The 20182-nt window shown below is 38.9% G+C and overlaps 1 protein-coding gene across 4 annotated transcripts in view; it reads left to right on the top strand.

Annotated features, from left to right (window-relative positions):
* The first annotated feature begins 237 nt into the window (after nt 1-237).
* Nucleotides 238-20182, top strand: part of LOC121509692 (phospholipid-transporting ATPase ID-like) — a 60571-nt gene continuing 40626 nt past the window's right edge. For 2 of the 4 annotated variants that reach the window (XM_041787275.1, XM_041787277.1), the window contains exons 1-3: nt 293-355; nt 18223-18296; nt 18521-18699. The gene's annotated coding sequence lies outside the window, so the exon portion shown is untranslated. Of the gene's footprint in view, nt 356-18222; nt 18297-18520; nt 18700-20182 lie in introns of all 4 variants that reach the window. The other 2 variants (XM_041787276.1, XM_041787279.1) reach the window with 2 other exon arrangements.

Genomic DNA, 20182 nt, shown 5'->3' with positions numbered 1-20182 from the left:
CAAAGGCTCCGGGATTACCCTAAAGTAATTAATAACCGTTTTACGTCACGTGACCGCCTTTGTTTCGCCCTGACTCGCGCTATTTCTTCTTCCCGTTAACAAGTCTTCTAACGTTTGACCATAGACAACTAGAAACTTAACTGAACACGCTTCTCACAAAGATACCACAGAGGAGTGGACAGACAAAACAGGGAGGAGTGTGCAAAGAAATAGAGGAGGGGTGAACATGAGGGAGGGGAAGAGGAGAGGCGGGTGGTGGGGACCCAGGAGGAAAACATTAGCCCTTGTTTCTCGTCCTCGAAGTTTGGAGACTTTCTTATAGGATACCCACGAGTTAATCAAAGCTGCGAAGCAGGTAAGAAGGTGTGCTGACAGTCGCTGTTTTACCTGCGTTAAAAGGTTGAATGCGAAGGGGAGGCTGTTTGACATGATGGGATGGATTTTTGGGGAGAAACAGGGAGATGGAGACAGAGGAGGAGAAAAAAGAGGCAGACTGTCGAACAGGAAGCTGGAGTGAATGGTAGAGCGGTGTCTCCTCACTCTCTCTCGGCTGTCCTGCAGGGAGCCAGAAAACAGGACAAGTAACGGAAAGAGTGATGAGGAGTGGAAAGCTGGAAATACTTTAAAAAAAAGTGCAGCTCCACGATGGAAATCAAACCAAAGTATACTACAGCTCGAGTGACTTTGGTTTTCTCTCGCTTTAACGGAGCTTCCTGGTTCCTTGAGTTTTTTTTTTAAACTTTTCTCAAATAGCCTATTATTTTCCACCCAGGTATTTTCATGTAACATTTGTTTCGTCCTTTTTGAGGCTGTGCTGAACTGCTGCAGAGTTGTCCACTTCTCTACATGTGGTTTTACTTCATGTTTTCGCTTTAGTGTGCTGAAAGTGAAGATGATATCGTGTGTGTTTATAGGAAGAGACACGATGAGAAGGTTGTCTATGACAGATATAACTGTACTGTTTGTAATCAATGATAAATGATGAGTAATTTCTATATCCTGAAGACAGTGGAGTGTAAGTCTACATATAAGTCTACATAGTACTGTATTAGTTGCTCTTATTTAAAGAAGAACAGTGCAATTTGATGATTGTGCACCTGGTCTGCTATTATATCTGTCATTTTACTCACGTTTTTTCTTTATTGATATTTTTCTGTTTATGAATTGTAAGGTGTTCATCCCACTGGATTATCCAGTTTTGTACTTTTTACTCAGTCATCTGTAAAAGTCACGTTGCACATGAGATTAAAGCTCCTGTCAGAACTTTCAGTTTGTCTGTTTTGGCGACACCCTGTGGATGCTATCATTAAGATCAGTGGTTCTCAACTGGTGGGTCAGGACCCAAAGGTGGGTCGCAAGAGGGTGCCAGGAAAAAATGTGACATAAAGTCTTTAAAAGTGTGTGGACATACGGTACATCCATACATTTTTATAAAGTTTTTCAAGTGATAACGAGTACATTTAGGTCTTTTCTCAATGTTTCAACTTATCTATATTCTTAACCCCATGATAAACTTGGTTTCTCTGAGATAATGACGAAATTCCTTGCTTTCAAATTTCCATGCTGTCTGAGGAAAATTGAGTAAAATAAAAATGTATGAATACACGCCTCGAGATTTCTCGTCGCGGAAAAATCAATCTCACAAGATCAATATTGCACAGGCACTTGGAGCAGCAGCTCTCCTTACAGAAAACAATACCAAACTGGAAGTTATAAAAGATCACAAACATGCCCTGGACACTTTTAAACTGTTGGTGAGAGAGCAAATGAGGAAACAGAGGCTAACCCCCTCCCCTCGCGTGAGCTACTTGGGCCGTACATGATCTGCCTATGCATCATCATAACGGTGTGAACTGATGAAATGCTGCAGGTGAAAGCCATTCTCCATGAGGAGAATACAGCGTTTATTTAGTTCATGAATGTGCGCAGACTCGCTCGTAGTGCCGCTATTTGTGACTTTGTAACTTTGAGTCGCGGCTTCGTCATGTCTCCTTCTCGTCTCACCGTCTGTCAGTCACACATCCATCAGCTATTGGCTGTGCTATCAGCAGTCAGAAGCTTAACATGTGTAGCGCAACAGGTCTGCATGTTAGCTCCAAAAAGCGAAGTTAAAGCTTCAGTTAAACGTGCCATGTTTGTTGTTTGACAGCAGACAGAGACACACACTGTCACCAACGCACACATTAACACACACGCTCATAACATCATGAGCTTTAACACTGTTAAAGCTCGTATGAGAAAAAAGACCACAAAACGATAAAATAATCTATTTCTTTAAATTACTTGTTATTGACTTAAAGATGTATTTTGAGTGTTTTAAATATGGATGTCCTTAAAGAGGATGAAAAATAGTTTGATTTTACTGATGCAGCTCTTTGTATTTCAGTCTGTTGTAAACGGTGCTTAAAATACTTTTAAAATAGTCTAAATGCATTTACTATATATAATAAGGTATAGTACTAAAAATAGTTATTGTAATTGTAGCAATGAGTGCATAGTGTAGTAAATTAAATATTTTGTAGACTGTTAAAATGAAAGGTTTGATTTGAAGAGCATTAAATTGTACAGTTTGAGTCAGAGTTAGACAAAGCACTCTTTGGAAGCATTGATAGCCTATTCAGTACTCAATTCAAACATTTTTGAATAGACCTGAATGCGTTGCAATTATGACTTTCAGTTGTATAAAGGACATATCATCCACCCATGTATTTTTTTTCCAAAATTAAAAAAAGTGTAAAATCTCGTCTCATCTCATGTCTCGTGGGCCCAAATCTTGTCTCGTCTCATGAGATAAGTGTCTCGTCACACCCCTAGTATGAATGCATGTCCTTCAATAATGAAGCACTTTTTAAACATTTTGTTTTGCCCTTTCTCTTTGTTCAGTCATGTTTCTTCCATTAAGGTACTAAACAGTAACATTTTTCATCAAAAACACGTGCTAATGATTGAATGATTTCAGAAATCTGGGTTGTGATTGATCGGCAAGGAGGTGGTGGTGGGTCCTGGCTGTAGACCAGTTGAGAACCACTGATTTGGACAGTAAATATGTCCACCTTATTCCCAGTCCCTATGATACATTGCATCTATTCTGGATGTGGCATCCAGAGCCTTCTATCATGTATGTTTTGTCCATGACTATGTAAGATTTCTGTAAACATGGCATTGTTTCAAGAAGTGTCCACATAAGCATGAAACCATACAAAATGACTTAAAGCCCTGTAGTATATGTTCCAGGCATGTAAGTGGCACTGTAATGCTGCCACAGAAATACACAAAGAACAGATAAGAAGATTGTGGGGCAAGCACACTGAAAACTTTTCTCTTATCCAAAACTTTCTCCTGGCTGCCCTTCTGGTTGCACACCACAGTGGATGTAAGAACATGTGGCGTATACTGTTCTCAATGGCCTTTTGTTGCTCACGGTGGTAGAAGAGGAGCAGAAGATTTTGTTGTAAGATCCATTAGCTCGGTAGCGTCTGAAAGCACTAACACAATCATGTAGTCTGCCACCATTGTTGTTGTCGGGTTAAGGGGGCTAAGGTGGAACCTTTAAAGAAAAAAAAGAATCTCAGAGGCTGATTGGAAGAATGTTTGGTCTGTCACATTCATTACGGGTCAACCAGAGAAAAAAAACATATGAAGAACCAGGAGAGCCTCTTTACCTCTTTACCTTGCAGCAGCTTTTGACTGAAAGTGTGGCAGAAGCTCTGAAGTGTTACTTAAGTTTTGGCATTTTTCAGCACAATTAATATGGAAATAGAAACTAAGATGTTTTAAACATGAGGCATTGAAAGTATCAGAGTATGGAAAATGATGGAAGCCTGCACCTCTTGAGGCCACAAAAACTAAAGATGAAACCGAGTCCTATGACTTTTAAAAAGGGTTTCACAACCAAAATTAGTCACCACAGCAGATGCATGAACTTAATTGTTGCATTTCAAGGTCTGATGGACAAGCAAATTCACATGGCTAACCTTGAGTGGCAAGACCAATCAAACAAATCAACAAAAAAGAGGAAAAATTAAATATGACAAGAAGATTGAAACAGACAGGAGGAAAATCAGAGAAAAATAGTGGACAGAAATTACCGAGATTTTGACTGGAACAATTGTAAATCTCAGCTAAACTGAAAAAAGGCAGGGGATACCAAGGATGCTTATGTATCTCAGACCAAACGTACTATACACTCTCCTAGCAGTTCAAAAGTTAATTTAATCAGGATCAAAAATCCAAGTTTACATCTTTTATTATGGGACTGATGGGACCCTGCATGTCTGATTGTATATTAAAATGTTGGAGATTACCAAGCAATAAAAGGTCAATCAAAATGTCAGCGTTTTACCAGGTAAGATGATAGGAGGAGTGGCTCTATGGCCCTAAGAGGTCAGGTGAATTATTCAGAGGTTGATTGTTTGGGTCTTTTGGTGCAGCGCTCCAAGGGCCATTGCTGTATTGTATCCTCGTGTCATAACTGCAGCTCACTTTTCCATTCTCTCTTTGTTAATGTTTATAATCAGTGAGAAAAAGGTCTCAACGGGCATCTCTATTTATACAAGCATCCAAACAGCAAATCACTTCAGTTTTGACGTCAGCTAAAACGCAGAATTCTCTCCAAATGTCAGATTTTTTACTCCTGTGATGAGGCCGTTTTCTGCTATGTCTTGTTTCTCTTTTTTTAACAGATGAATCAGAGGAAATGGAGAGCTCAGAAGAAAACTTCCTCTTTCTCTCAGTCATTTCTACTGAAAAACTGTCATTAATCAGTAACCAACATTTAGGAAAACACGCCGGTCTGTTACCGTCTTTTTGTTTATTCAACCCAGTTATTTGCTCAGATCACCGCTGTGTCTAAGGTCAGTTTAAAATGTGTTTAAAGTCATTTTAAAGCAACAGACTGGAGGGAAAAAGAAATGAGCAAAGAGTAGTGGAAGAAGACGTACCTTTTGTTTAATTGCAGCGACAAGACATCAGTATAAATATACTGAAGATCAGAATTGTATTTAAAGCTGACTTTAACATACTGAACACATAAAAGTAAAAGAAAGAACATCCCTGCTTTATTAACATTTAATTTCATCTTTTAGAAAACAGTTGTTATCAATAGCCTGTTTAGACACATTTTGCCTCCTTAAGCACTGAGATTTGAAAAAAATGTGACATAAAGTCTTTAAAAGTGTGTGGACATACGGTACATCCATACATTTTTATAAAGTTTTTCAAGTGATAACGAGTACATTTAGGTCTTTTCTCAAGGTTTCAACTTATCTATATTCTTATTTTTCATCTTTTAGAACACAGTTGTTATCAATAGCCTGTTTAGACACATTTTGCCTCCTTAAGCACTGAGATTTGAAAAAAATGAGATTTTGCCATTAGTCACAACAGCAGTTTATCTGTTTTGGATGCTTTTCTCTAATTTGAAACTAAGCAGGAAATCATCCCTCAGCAATCACAGATTCAAACATTTTACTATATTTGATTTTTTTATTTAAATGTATCACAGTTCCTCATCTTTGATGTATAAACATTTTGATATAATAGAGTCATCTGACAACATTTCTGCTTGGCTTTTAGACAAAACCAGATTGTGAAGCAATTCTTTCAACTTCTGCAAACTCCTGCACATGATTCTCACATTTCAATTAATGTGGAAATATTCCACTTAATGTTTTTGTAAACATTATGTGATATTTTCTTCTTTCTTTTCCTCTCATAAATATATTTTTTTCATATTGAAACTCTGTCTCTCTCATTGGAGAGGGCAACACATGACATATAAAGAATGACACAAAAGTATTAGACGATAGGAGGAATATTTGCTTTCATATTAAAGGGACCGTTCAGTATTTTTGAAGTTGAGTCATTTGAGGTATGTAGCAGTAGAAGTGGCATTAGCCACCAGTGATTTCAGGGAGCATTGCTCCTTTAAGCAGAACCCACTGGTTGTACTGACAAGGAAGCTAGGCTATACAGCTAGGCTAACAGATGGGTTCAGTTTCTCCTGGGAATTTGGCAAGTTTTTGCTAAAAATGGGCGACAAACAATGTTCGCTCAAACATATGCACTATCAACATTTTTGAAGAATTTTATTTTATACCCAGAAAACCTCCCTTAATAGAACCTTCATTACCCCCTAGGCATGTGACCGTTCTTCAAGGTCAGGGTTCAGTTTATACCTAACTGCCAAAGCTGTTCGGCCTTGGCGGAGAAGATTGTAACATTTTTTTATGCACAACTCACATACTCAGCTCTGCAGCTCATCCCACAAATGAATGTTCCTTACAAATGTAGCACCTATAAAAATGGAAATAAACAGGCTTTCAAATGGTTTAAGTTTATTGCCAAGAAACATTGTTAAAACAAAGAAATAATATACCAAACACAGATTTCCTCACTTGTTTTGCTAAGTTTAGCTAGCTAGAATTGGTTAGAAATTGACAAATTTACTACATCATATCTCTCTGTGTTCATCTCTAAATTTAAAATCTAAAAAGCATGGCTAATTTTCTGTTATCCCCTCCTAAATGTGCTCCCATTTTCTTAAGTATTTGTGTTCATGCAGCTAATGCAGGATACCTGATATATTGGTACAAGCTCTAACAGTTGTTCCTATAATCTTGTTGATTGATTCTAGAGCCCGACTGATTTATTGGCGGGCCGATTAATCGGGCTGATTATAGCATACCACAGATTAATCAACATCGGCCAACATTTAGCCGATATATTAACTTTTTGCTGCACGGGGATTTTGTCTCTGCTCCTGTCGCTCTGTGTGTGTCCCTGCTGAACTCAGGTCGAGCCTGGCCCCTCCCACTCAAACACAAAGTTCGGCAGCAGCTCTCCCCCACTCAGTGTTGCCAACTTAGCAACTTTGTCGCTATATTAGCAAGTTTTCAGACCCCTCTAGCGACTCTTTTTCAAAAAAGTGACTAGGGACAAATCTAGGGACTTTTTCTGGTGTTACTGGAGAGTTTTGGAGACCCTGACATGAAAGCACGTATCGTTGTTGCTCTTCTCAGTGAGCAGCAGCTGCTGCTGTGGGTCCCTCCCCGTCCCTAAGCACTCACAGGCAGCCAAGTCCTCGCGCAGCAGTCCCTGCTGCAGTCGGACTCACTCGGCTTGTTTTGCTGCTTGCGTGTGCCACGTGTGTCAGCTCCAGGTCATGCCGGTGTGGCTTTCACACAGGGCACAAGTTTTCCGCGTCTCCCTCCTCTCAAAGCCCTGTCCTTCTTCATAAGTTTTACCTCAGTAAACCCCACTAAAAGCAACTTGATCCAGTGTACAGAGGAAGTGTGTTGGGAACTATTCAAAATAAAAGCTTTTTGTACAAGTGAACAGAGTTTCTCTATAGAAATGCTAAACCGGGCTTTTACTTTAAAAAGTAAAAGCCCATGTCCACATTTGTGTTAATGTACTGAATATATCCTGTGTATATCAATGTTCTTATTTCATATATCAGCAAATATATATATCAATTATCTGCTTTTTTTTAGCCCCCAATATGGGTATTGGCATCGGCCCCAAAAATCCCATATTGGTCGGGCTCTAATTGATTCAGCATCATTTGTCCTGGGCAATCCCATCTTCCCCTTGAGTCATATTCTGTCCTATCACTGCTAAAATCTTCTTTGCCTCCTAAATGAACACACATTAACATTATTTTTACACAGACAAACTTCTTATCACCCTGTCTAACTTTAGAAAGTACAACAGCTCATAGTTTTCAGGTCTCATATGTGAAACTCAAAGGCAGAGGTTAGAGATGAGCTGTGGTTGAACAGTGGGCTGGTAAAAATTCAACCACAACACAGAGTTAGGCTAACTTTTAAACGTCTGCGTGACCTAGATGCATATTATTCTTTACAATGCATTAAGGATTAAGTTTGAATTCACCAGTTAAAATAGGCATTGTTTGCTCTTGAATCTCTGCAGCATGCTTTCAATTTGTCTTAACAACCCTTAAACACAGAGCCACATAAAGCCACCATATTGACTTTCAGACAATGGCTAAACAGTGACATTTGCCCCGACTGTCTTTGGGTTTGTAAAACAGAGTCTTCATGAACAGCAGCTTTTTTTTCCTTCTTCCCTTTTTGAAATGATTCATCTGTATTAGTACTTGCACTGAAACGGTAGCTGTATTTTGTAGGACTTCCATTTTCCCTCACGAGAACCCTCTTTGTCATTTTAATAAAATGTCAAACTTATCATTAGGGCATTGTGATGGGGCACTATTAGATGGTAAAAGATTAGAATGTGTCAACAATCTGCTGCATTATTGGGTTACAGTGCACATTCTATCTTTTGCAGTTCTATGCTCATACATGAGCACATCCAAGGTTTTTCTTTTCTGAGCCAAATCCTACTATTTATAGTCAATTTCCTGCCTTCTTTATAAACACAGATAAACCAATCTAAGTAAACTGTGGTCTTGGATTTTTTTTTTATTCACTACAGAGTGGGATTTATGTCTGACAGTTATCATTTATTAATTTAAATGTATTTAACCAGGAAAACCTAATTGAGATCAAGAATCTTATAAACAGGAGTTTCCTAGTCAAGACAGGCAGCAGCACATTTAATAGAGTTACAGACATTAAGCATAACAGTTATAAACACAGATCAACCAATCCTGAGTCACAGAGCCAAAGGTCATTAGTCAAAAACATCTACAACCCTGAAATGTCATCCTCCAATGCCTTCAGTCTACCTTTAAAAAGATTCAAAGAGACCAGCTCTCCAATACATGAAGTCTCCTGTACTCTTTTTACCCATTTCAAGATGGTCTTTGGAAACAGATGGCAAAAACATGTCTTGTGACTGAGGGCGCACTCATACTAGGCCATCCATACTGTGCCGTATTCTGACTGTGCTAAAGCCCATTTGACCCCCTCCCCTGTCTCCCCTTTGGCCGGCACTCACACTGCTCAACGCATCCAGGCCTGAGCACGGATACGCCACGCACCGAAGTCATCACACAAGGCATCCACCGTTGATGAATTTATACGTGTTGATGACTCAGTATACATTTTTTAGGCTGTACAATAGCAACATGTTAGAATTTTGCACTGTTCTCTTATTGATACGATATCTGATCTGACACCTGTGTTATTTCACCTGACCGAGGATCAGTAGGCTACGTTAACTATACAGAGTCCAGTGAGGAGAGAGAGAGGTCCATAGTGGAGAGTTACTGCTCACAGCATACAATCTGGAGCCTGATCAGAGTTACAAGCACTTCTGCTGAATGAAACCTGGACTTTGTAACTCTTGTGAGCCCCTACAGTCGTTCCTCTGTGTGTTCATATACGATCTGAATCCCCCTGGCATTCCTTTATGCACCATGAACTGTGCCATCTCTCTGCATAGTTTTGGATGACTTTCAGTGCTGCACCAAACAAGCTCTCCTGTAATAGGACAACCTGTGTCCAAAGCAGGATGAAATGTTCAGTTAAGAGATTTTTTTACCGCAAGAGCAATTTTAACCATCTGACGAGAGCTGGAGGTGAATACGCCACAGGATTAACGATGGTCCGTTCAGTAAGCAATAAGATTACAATTTCAGTTACTGATGACATGACATAGAATTAAAGGTAAATTAATTAACTGGATGATAGTATGGCATTATAATTTTATAATAAGAGAGGTTAAATCAGCCCTGAGATTAACACACACTTGTCCACGTATTTGGCAGACTCTCCTTTACGCATGGAGGATGAAAGGTGTGTGTTATCCTGTGAGCTGCTGTTTGTGGCTCAATCAAGTGAAGAAGCTTTATTTCACAAACCAAAAAACCTCTCACAGTTGTTAAAGCCTGACTTTGCAAGAAACTGGTCAGAAATATGGACAGGACTGGGATCCATTAGAGCGAGGTCATAGTGGAGCTTTGCGAAGTTAAATTCTTCAGCTCTTATAAAATCTTTGTAACTTGTTGAAATGCAGTGAAAAAAATAAGTAGTTCCCTCTCTTTCTAGAAAAAATCCTGCTATCTCTAGCATGCAGCTGCTGCCTGGTGTGCTCTGCACTCTGATGCGGGTCCTTTTGTTGTTACTTCATGTTACGTCATATTCCTGTGTAGGACTCCTTCATTTGCATCCGGCCGGGGCCATGAAGCATGCTGCGCCCCAGCACGGAACGAATGCACTCACACTCGCCAAACGTACTGGACTTCAAGCTCAAATGGGCCCAGGCACGGTTAGGCCTAATGTGAGTGCACCCTGAGTCACAGAGAGAAGCCTGAAGCTTCCAGAACTTTTCACATAAATAAAATCACGAGTATGATAGAATCAAGTTTAGTATAGCCTCATAAATCTGCATATAAATGAACATTTGGGTTGGGTACATTTGAACTGATACTGTTGATATAAAGTGTAAATAACAACATCTCTAAGACAGAGCCCTGAGGCACACCATGTTTAACTTCAAGATATTTAGAAGTGAAGTCTTCAGCCTGCACACACTGATCTGTTTGACAAAAAATGTGCAAACTAACAGATTGTTCTGATGGACCAATACAGTTCAACCTGTCTTTAAAAATGACACGGGCAACAGTGTCAAAGGCCTTTGAGAAATCAACAAAAAGAGCCGCACAGTGTTCTTTATTGTCCAGTGACTCCATGAAATCGCTGACTACTTTCAAGGCAGCAGTAATTGTACTGTGCTTTTTTATAAACCCTGACTGAATGTTGTTAATTGTTAAATTTCTTTAAGTTTGTCACCTACAAGGAATTCTGATGTCTTTGCCAAGACTGAAAGTTTAGAGATCAGCCTGTACAAGCGAGGGTCTTACCCTTAAACCATGGGAGAAAATGCAAGCAAAGCTTAAGAGCTGGTCCCTAATATGTCAGATGTTAACACAATAAAAAATTAACCACAAAAGAAACAAATCCTAAACAGTTGTGTTGTCACAGTACCAAAATTTCAACTTATTACTGATACTGAGTTTAGTATCATGATTCACAATACTGAAATAGTACTTGATACCTAATGGATCAGAAACAGGACATTTACAATGGATGGTCATATATTTGGAAATGACAGTTGAGTGTGACAAATACATTTAAATTAAGGTTTTAGTTATTCAGTATTAACTAAAACACATTTACATTCAAATATTTTTGTTATTTTGTATTTGTACATTGTACTTATGCAATATGAGACTCTGAGTTCACAAAGTACATTTTCAGAGATATTTTAAATGTCAGATTATCATTCATACATTTTTGCTTCATTTGCTAGTCAGCTAGCATGCTAACCTGTCATATTTTGTATTTCTTAAAAAATCTGTGTGTTTGCAACTGAAGTGCTTGGGTGAACTTCATAAATATTTCTCAATCATTTTTATTTAAGCATTTGGTATCTGTTACCACACCGTTTTAGCACCTTTAGCATACAAGTCAATAAGTCTGTTGGTAAAGTAGCTCTACAAGAGACATTAGTGTCCTGTTCAGTTCACCCGTACAGCACACAGCAGGATTACAACAGGAGACTAGCTGTTGTCACCATAAGCAGGGCACACGCTTTTCTCTCAGAGCTGAGGGTCATGCCAAGTAAGACTGAATAGATGAGTGGAGCTGTCTACTTCACCGTTGACTCTGTTTCTACCTCACTGCCACCTTGTGAAGATCCAGATAATGTTTTTTAATTCTCCCAGCATGCTTAATACTCGATCAGTCACTTACACCGGAGCCACATTTGAGCTGCAAATAGTATTAACACAAGGCAATTCTAGTACCATACTGTTTTGGAAAAAAAAATGGGGTCATATATCCTGCCACAGTCAGAGTCAGATCTAATCATGTTGTTTTGATTGTTTCTGCTCTGTCTTAGTTTGGTTCAGCACAGCTCTACCGTAGGAAAAATAAAACTTCTGATTACACAAATCTTTAACTTGTATTATTATCACTTTTATGTTCACAGTGGATGGTGTTAAGTTTGGCGAAACTGTTAATATGTTAGGCAGCTACGTGTCAGTAGCATGTTGGTCCTTAATATTGTTTCTGTGTTGGATTACTTCTTCACTTGTTTAAGGTCATACAAACACGGTTTTCCACAGAAGCAGCTTTAAGGGGCAATTAGTAAGAGGTGGCTATCACTGCGGCTTCCTGCTTTTGTGGAGTCACTGTGACAGATTTCTGTGCTGAAATGTTAAAGCAGATATGGTAAAACAACACAGACACCATTTTTTAAAGTGCTGACAAAATCAACCCTTCAGTGCTCTGTTACCCTTTCATGTACCACGTCCCTGGTATGGCCTTTGAACTTCTGACAAAAATAAATGATGGGTTTAATACAGTAAAGTCTTTGATCCAGTCTCAATTTTGGTTTGAATCTGTGCTACTTTGTGACGTTTCCACCCCTTCCTTCCTTTGTACAGGGAGTTTTAGTTACATTGGCGGGTGATCTGAAGCTTTCAGGAACAATACAGGATGTAACCTTAAAAGAAACCTTCCCTTTGAGCTCATAACCAACAAGTGTTCTTATTATTAATTCATATTTCTGGTACTTTCTTGGGTAATTTGACAGATTTTCTTGTAGGGCATAGAAAGTGAAGTCACATTTTCTCTAGGTTGACATCCCGTCTTTTGATTTCTTTCTCAGATCATCCAAGGGTCAGAATAAAAAATGCAGATTAAAATTGATGTAAGGCAATCAAAAGAAGAACAATGTCACTGAAAAAAATACCAATAAGTCATTAAAACTGCAGATCAGTAAACATGACAGAAAAATAAGTCTGTCTCTCTTTGGGTGTATTCATCCGCAAGAGTTCATGTGCTGTGTAAATTTAAAGTGTGCGATGCCTGCTATTATTAGCTTGCGGGCTGATAAGAGAAGCACCTGATGATAGAGATGCAGCAAAACGTTGGCCTGCCTTATTTTTGAGCACTACACTCTCCATTAACTCTCTTTAATTTAAAGATTTATTTGATCATTCCTAGAAAATCGTAAGCTCCTTACAGAACAAATCTGAAAGACTTCCAGAGGTTCTACTGAGTATTTGTGAGATTTCTGGATGCTGTTGGAGGAGCTTTCAGGATTAATTCCTTTGTCCATTTAAGTATCGGGGATGGGCACAAGTCCCAAGGCAGAAAGAGTCAAAGATGCCCTGAAACAAGGCCCTGTCTTTATCAACATCAAAAACAACTACAATGACGCTTAAACAACAATAATTAGCCCAGAATGTTCACACAAGATTGCACAATGAAAACACAGCAGACACTGATAAGGAACAAAATACTGCCACAAAAAGAGACAGTGTGACGACAGAGATGCAAAACTAGACATGTGGGCTCTGCAGGTATACAAAATGACTACAAACACATAAAAAGTGGTCCCAAAGACTTAAAAATGAGCACAAAAGTAACAATTTACAAAAGACTACAAAGGTACTTGAAAGGAATGCAGAGTGACCACAAATAGAGACAAAATTAAAACAAAAAAACACAAAAATGCATGAGACAAAACGGACCACAGTGATATAGTAAATGACAACTAAGCTAAAGAATGAATAGACACTCAAAAGAACAAAACATGATCCAGAGCAGTGGTTCTCATCAGGCATCAGGACCTACCACCACCTCCTTAATAGAAATCATAACCCAATTTTTTTTTTTTTTTTACATGTTCAACCAGTCTAATTTATTTAATGGAAAATTTTGCAGTTTGGAACCTGAATGAAAAAAAAAACATTTAACAAAGAGACAGGACAAACATTTATTTTTTAAAAGTAAACCATCATCATCAAGGACATGCATGCATGCAACTTATTTAACTCCAATTACCTAGAAAGCATGAATATTTGGAAATTTCTTGAGAAATTTCCTTACTATCTTGGGAAAACCAGCTCTGTTATCCAAAGAAACTAGATAAATCAGTTGTGTTTTCAAGATAAATACTGAAATGTACTTGTCATCATAGAAAAACATAGAATTAAGTGTATGAATTCAATATATATCGACGTTGGACTTCTGATATGGGCTTTTTGCCACATTATTTTTCCTGGTACACTTTTAAAACCCACTTTTGGGCCCCAACCCAGCAGTTGAGAACCCCTGATCTAGGGCAGTGGTTCTCACTTGGTCTATCCTCAAGATCCACCACTAACTCTTTCATGAGAACTCACAACAGAGAGGTCGAGCATATTGAATACAAGTAGTCTAAAAAGAAAAACAGGATGCAGAACAACTAGAGAAGAGAGGGAGACTTAAAATGACCTGCAAGAAGGGAAGAATGGCCTCTGACTAAATATTGCATTCCCTGAGAACATTAAAACAAACATAACTGCTTCATAGAGATAGGAATGGGACCGATCCGATCCAATACTGGTATCAGGTCCGATATGGACGTAATTAACAGATCGGATACCTGACTGACGGCGCTGCAGTAGCCATACTACTTGAGTTTTCATGTTCAGATGAAGCATTGCTGTTAACTTATTTGAAGAGTTTTTGATAATATTGATGTTAATTTGTTTGGAATACATTTAAATTCAATTCATTTTTGTTTTTTTGTTTTTTTTTGCTTTTTAATAAGAGGAGCTGGGTGGTTTACTACAGCCTCATGTAACCTCATACATTATAACAACAACAATAATAATTGTTAACAAAAAATATCGTCTATATCAGAATCAGTATCCGTATTGGCACATATTTATCGAAATCGGATTGAAACTGAAAAAAAGTGGATCGGTGCATCCCTACAAAGAGGTACAGAAGGATTATAAAGAGACTTGGAGAAACATAAGAGAGACCCACGACCACCAGTAAAGGGGAAAGGCCTACATCAAGACACAATAACAATAGAAGAAGAGATGACAATGTTGGTGTTGTTGATGGGGGTGTGGGAGCAATAGCTTCTCTAATTCATGGTTTTGTTACAGCATTTTGGTCATAAAGACAGAATAAGTACAAAGAGGCTTAAAAAAACTGAATGCACTCAAAAACACCTGACAAAGTACAAAATTTACTCCAAAAGTAGACAAAAATGTTTAAAGGTAGGCACAAAACTATCGCTCTTTTAGTGAGTTTTCTTCTCTTTGCTTATACTGTATATTAGAAGTTTTGGGGGCTTCAACTTGCTTGTGCCATGTGGTTATTGTTACTTGAATCCTAGTTTTCTCCTGGTTTTTTATTTCCAAAGTTTTCTCTGTTTATTTGTGATTCTCTGCTTTGGTAACTTTTAGAGTAAATTTCCCCAGGATTCATTTCCTGGTTGAATCAGACCTCATTTATCCACAGCCCTGTTTGCTATTAGACCAAACACACACTCACAGACAGGAAACATGTTGAAAACACAGCAGCTGAGCTCATTGGCTTATCTTTTCGCCAGTTTATTGTACCATTACTGATCTACGGGAACTTTTATACTCAGACTCATATCCTAGCCCGTTGGTTTTAAGTGTTTACAGCACTGAGAACATTATTGTGAGCATTGAGTTGTTTTTCTTTCTTCCTGCGGGGAGGGTCTTGTTTCTCATGTGGACATTTTGATAAGAGCAGTTAAAATGCAGAAGAAACTGGATTTAATGGGATTGATATAGGTGGGGCTGACTACAGCTTGTTTTAAGACAGATAAGACAATTTTTTTAATAAATGAGAGTTAAGGAGCAAATAAGAGCATTATGTCTCCCTCTACCATGTTTTCCCTTTTTCCTCTATGTTTTCAAATCTTTATGAACTGCAGCATCCCTCACTGTAACATATTCTCTAATGACTCATTCCAGCTCTTATTAAAACCATATGATGTTTTCTCTGAGTTAAATTTAAAACCAAGAACATGTGTTGCTTAAGGCATAAAGCATATGTTTTCTAAAACTGGAATATTTTAGTTGTCTCATGCATAACTCAATCAGTTATGTTTGAAATTTCTGGAAAGCTGGAATTAAAAACTCATGAACCAATTGTTTTTTTAATTCCATCAAACTTTCTAGTATTATTATTCTTTAAATAAATGAGAAAAAACAGAGCTTTGGCGCAAAATAGTTTCTTCAAATTCCAGTCCAAACCCAACTTTTTTCACTTTAAAGTTATAGGACAAAAAAACAGCAAGTCTTTAAGTTTCAGTTGCTTGACCAAGATAATAAAACATGAATTATGTACAGGTAGACTATTACCTTGAAGCATATTTAGCTGGACAGCATTAGCTTGTAGTGATGGACATGTTCAGCATGATTACATGCACTTAGAAAAAGTCAAATATTCTTTTAGTTGGACTAAAACTGGATTTTTAAATGCATATGAACATATAAGTCTGGTTCACATCACACTAAACTGAATTCTTAAAGATGGCCTAACCCACTTAGATAATGTGATGAGAGATCAATTTCTAAAAAAGGGGGACCAGAGGGTGTGCTAAAATTATCGGGTTATCTCACTACTCCAGGGTGCTGGGCAGGAGACTCCAGCCGATTGTCAAACCTTGGACGCAGGGGGAAAAATACTGATTCCATCCTGGTCATGGGACAGTGGACCAGCTTTTTACTCCTGCAGGGCTCCTTGAGGGAGCATGGGAGATAGCTCATTCAGTCTACATGTGTTTTGTGGACCTGGAGAAGGCTTATGACTAGGGGTGTTTTTTTAGAGCTAACAGTGGACTCTATGGCGCTCAAACAGGGTTTGTTTTGCTAAGTTTACTGCTGCAGTCACGCTATAAGCTTCTGATTGATGATACACACAGCCGACAGCTGATGGATGTGTGACTGGCAGACGGTGAGACGAGAAGGAGACATGAGGAAGCAGCGACTGTTTCAAAGTTACAAAGTCACAAATATCGGCACTAAAAGTGAGTCTGCACACATATACGAGCTTAATAAATGCTGTATTCTCCTCGTGGAGTCTGCACAGGTTACCAGCAGCAGAATCTCATCACCTGGACCATTATGATCGTCTGCGGCTCCACGTAGCCACGCGGAGGGGGTGGGGGTTGGAGCGGTGGTCTTAATGGGTCATGGATCAGCTCCGTTTCTTCATTAGCTCACTCACGAACAGTTTTAAAATTTCCATGGCATCTTTGTGATCTTTTATGATTTCCAGTTTGGTATTTTTTTTCAGTAAGGAGAGCTGCTGCTCCTTCTGTCTATACAATATTGATCTCGTGAGATTGATTTTTCCGCGACGAGAAATCTCGTGGCATTTTGATCTCGCGAGATCTCGTGGCTTGAGATCTCGTCACATCCCTACTTATGACAGTGCCCGATGGGAGGTAATGTCAGGGGTACTGTGGGAATATACGGTTCCTGGGCCAAAGTGGCAAGCCATCATGTCCCTGTACAACTAAAGTGAGAGTTTGGTTCACATCCTAGGCACAAAGTTGGACATGTTCCTGGTGCGTGTTGGCCTCCACCATGGCTGCCCCTTGTCTCCGATTCTGTTTGAGATATTCATGGACAGGATCTGGAAGCACAGCCAGGGGGAGGAGGGTTTTCTGTTATGTAACTTCAGACTTTCATGTCTGCTTTTTGCAGATGATGTGGTTCTGTTGGCTTCTTCAGCCGGGTACCTCCAGCACACACTGGGTCCCTGTGCCGGGCTTTGACTTGGAAATTCAACAGCATTAGAGCTAAGCATAGCAGAAATCCTATAATAATAAGTTATAGTTAAGTGTTCATCACATTGGAACAAAAGGTAAAGCACAGTGTTCACAATGTAAATGCTGTTCATGTTTTCACCATTTGATATATAAGCAGTTAGTTGCTTTATAACATCTTAGCAAAGTCGCCAGGCCTGCAGTAGCTGAAGAGCACATATTGACAGATTCGATCCCATTGATAAATCATTACACCCCTGCACTTCTACAGGGACATAGTTAAATGAACTAAAGGGCTTCTTAACATTCTTACACTCACAAATTATCGACACACACAGACACACAAAGGAAGAGCTTCTCTCTTCAGCTGCAAACAAGTGGTCAGTCTTCATAAAGAAGCTCTGTTCAGTAGTGAAACCAGAGATCACTAAACAGACAAGACACTCATTCATTTGTGTGACCGTTGACCTGTTAATCCAGTCACAGGTGACTGTTAACTCAGGTTCTGTTACACACCTTTGTTTGACTGGAATAGCTTTATTATAATGTGTGGTGCAACTTAAAAAAAAAAGTAAGTGTGTGTTTGTGTGCGAGCGTTAAGATGGGGGGCATAAAAGTAGGACAGGCTGATTTTAATTGGTTAAGGAGGTTTAAAGGAAACCACAACATGATCTTATTCTCATGGTTTTTTTTTCACAGTGGTTTTAAAGATGAATGCAAAACCCTTTTTACTTTGTGACTTTTTCAAAAGGGCTGCAACTTAGTCACTATAGGTGAGTAACGTTTAATTCTAAAAGCACAATTTTAAAAAAGCAACAAGATTCGCATTACTGTGAAGGATTACAGCCTTTTGTTTTTTTCTATACTAGTATTTTCATATTGTAAGGAAAACAAACAACTGCTTGATGCATTCAGATGAACACACCCAAAATTGTACAGCCTGGATAGAAAAATCCATACTCCCATCCATTTTCTCCTTTTTTCTCACCTACTCAAGGCAAGGTCGTGTTGGCAGCAGGCTTTGACCCAGACGTCCCTCTCCCCAGCAACATTTTCCAGTTCCTGCAGGGGGATCCCAGGAGGTTCCAGGCCAGGGGGGATATACAATTTCTCCAGCAAGTTCTGGGTTAAACCTGGGGTCTTCTCCCAGTTGTACATGCCTGGAAGCCCTCTAAGGTAGGCACTCAAGAGGCATCTGAATCAGATGCCCAGAACACCTCTTGTGGCTCTTTTCAGTTCAAAGGAGCAGAGCTTGTACTCCAAACTCCCAAACTGATGGATTGCAAAATACTCCTCAGAGATGCAATGACTTTAAAAAAACTGATTTAACTGCACGTGGGAGTGAATTAGCAGCTAGTTTTATTTATAGCCATGGATATATACCTGCTCAGTGATATTTATCTGTGAAAACACTGTCAGCCTCCCTGTTAGCCACAGATCAGATTTAAAAGGAAAACGGTGAAATTAATCATAATCTCACTAAAACAAAGAGAGAGAGGAATGTTCTTTCAGCATTTAGTCAGCCAAAGTTGTCAGATCTTGTGATGATTGTGTGTGGAAAGAATGAAAATCAGCCTGAAAGAATTACCTCCAACAAGTCTGTCCTTCAACCTCAGAGTGGTGTAAGGAAGAGAAGACAGAGCAGCTGTGTTTACTGCAAATGTGAACAATTGGACCACCAGCACCACAGCACTGCCAGTATATACGGCATTGCTCTGTTGTGAATAAGTCAGTAGAAATAAATTTGGTTACAACTTCTCCTACATGTCATAGCAGTAAAACTACTCCTTTCCTCACTTTTGATTATTTGATGTGTATTAAGCTGGATAGTTTTCTCCTGCCCATGTATTCATCAAAAGTATGGTTTATTGAAGAAAAAATGTAACTGTTGTAGATCAGCAAAGGACCAGCTAAGGCTAGACTTGTGATGTGTGAATCCATAACCCTAATCACACAAGTGCAAAATCAGCTAATGTTTGTTATTTATGGAGATCTTCTGAGAACAGAAAAGTGTTATAGTGGTCTTTCAATTAAAAAAAATATGTAAATCTAATATGATGTGGCTCTTAAGTCTGAATTTTATGAACTAAAGCCCTGCACAGGACTTTTCTCAGTCCCACTCCGACTGGATTGCTGATTATTACCATTCACACACAACAGGTGTGTCAAATCTCACCCACATCCCACACAGGTTCTGACAAACCTTGTTGAATTGTCAGAATAACAGACAGTGTGTTTAATCAAAGTATGTTCACTTGAGCACCACCTGGACAAAGTAACCTGTGTGAATGGAGGAAACTTGACGAAAACAACCACATCTTGGGTGTATGGATATAAAAGCAGCTGGGAGTCTCAGGCTGATTTAACTCCTGGTTATGGCTTAGTAATAGCATTGTCAATGTAATATTTTCTGACCATATAATCTGACCACATACTTTTTGTGGAGATTTAACAAAGCATCACAAGGGCCAACTGCCACAATTAAACCTGGATTTCTCAGTAAATTATCCTAACACCAACGTGGGACACATCTCCTGTGTTATCGTGTTTAATATGAGCATGGAGAGGTGTTCTGAAGAGCTTTCTTTGATTAGGATTGGGAAGCAGGTGTATTATCTCATCCAAATATGTTTCCTTGTGGGCATGTTTCAAGAAAGTC

The sequence above is a fragment of the Cheilinus undulatus genome, linkage group 5, assembly GCF_018320785.1.
Source record: "Cheilinus undulatus linkage group 5, ASM1832078v1, whole genome shotgun sequence".
Lineage (NCBI taxonomy): Eukaryota > Metazoa > Chordata > Actinopteri > Labriformes > Labridae > Cheilinus > Cheilinus undulatus.
The sequence above is the reverse complement of the archived record's forward strand: the minus strand, read 5'-3'. Positions and strand labels throughout refer to the sequence as shown.